This window comes from Gossypium arboreum, chromosome 10 (assembly GCF_025698485.1).
Source record: "Gossypium arboreum isolate Shixiya-1 chromosome 10, ASM2569848v2, whole genome shotgun sequence".
Classification (NCBI taxonomy): Eukaryota; Viridiplantae; Streptophyta; class Magnoliopsida; order Malvales; family Malvaceae; genus Gossypium; species Gossypium arboreum.
Genome location: NC_069079.1, coordinates 87284592 through 87285873, shown reverse-complemented (window position 1 = coordinate 87285873; position 1282 = coordinate 87284592). Strand labels below are relative to the sequence as shown.

The following is a 1282-nucleotide window of genomic DNA, read 5'->3' as shown; positions in this document are numbered from 1 at the left end:
AGTAAATCAAAATCCTGCTCCTCGTACTATGTATGATTACCTACTTTAATAGGAACTAAATTGAGTATAGTTAGACCTGTTGTTGTTGTAAATAATTTTGAACTGAAACCTAACACGATTCAAATGATACAACAGTTTGTTCAGTTTGATGGCTTGTAGGACGAGGATCCAAACACTCATTTGGCAAATTTTCTAGGATTCTGCAATACCTTTAAGATCAATGGCATTTCTGATGATGCCATTCGCCTTTGGTTGTTTCCCTTTTCATTGAGAAATAAGGCTAAACAGTGGTTAAGCTTTACCACGAGGGTCAATCACTACTTGGGAACAAATGACCGAAAATTTTTGCTTAAATATTTTTTGCTGGCTAAAACAGCTAAATTGAGGAATGATATTTCTTCTTTTGTGTAGATGGATCTAGAAACTCTTTATGATGCATGGGAGAGATACAAGGATTTATTGCGAAGGTGCCTCACCATGGGTTACCTCTATGGCTTCAGGTTCACACTTTTTACCATGGTGTGAACCCCGCAACAAGGCAACTTATCGATGCAGCCACCAGTGGAACTTTAAACAACAAAACACCTGAAGAGTCTTACGAAATTATTGAAGAGATGTCACTAAATAACTATCAGTGGTAGGTCATGCGAACGAAGCCGACAAAAGTAGCTGGTGTTTTCAACCTCGATGCGGTCACCATGTTATCTAACCAGGCAGAACTTTTAAATAACCAGGTAGAACTTTTAAATAAAAAGATTGATGGTTTGTATGGTTCTACTCAGGTACATCCAGTAATGAGGTGTGATTCAAGTGGAGGAGGAGTACACAACACAGGATATCTATCCCTCAACCCTAGCACTGAGGAGGAACAAGTCAACAACATGGGTAATAACTCTAGACCTCAAAGTAACCCATATAGTAACACTTATAATGCAGGTTGGAGGAACCATCCCAATTTCTCGTGGGGTGGTCAAGGAAATCAAGGGCCACAACATCCCCCAGGCTTTCAACAACCACCTTACCAATAAGAGAAGAAACCAAACCTTGAAGAGATGCTGACAAAATTTATCTCAGTGTCAGAAACTCATTTTCAAAATACCGAAACAACACTTAAGAATCAACAAACGTCAATTCAAGGGCTTGAAACTCAAATAGGACAACTCGCTAAGCTGATCTCTAAATGACCACAAGGTAGCCTACCAAGTAACACTGAACCTAACCCAAGGGAGCAACTCCATGCCATTACTGTGCACAATGATGAAAGGTTAGTTGAAGCTAAACG

At 39.5% G+C, this 1282-nt stretch overlaps 1 non-coding gene across 1 annotated transcript; it reads right to left on the bottom strand.

The window, feature by feature from the left end:
- Nucleotides 1-378: 378 nt before the first annotated feature.
- LOC128283101 (small nucleolar RNA R71) lies at nucleotides 379-484 on the bottom strand. The gene has a single exon (XR_008273443.1). It is a non-coding gene; the product is annotated as a small nucleolar RNA R71 (small nucleolar RNA).
- Nucleotides 485-1282: the final 798 nt, after the last annotated feature.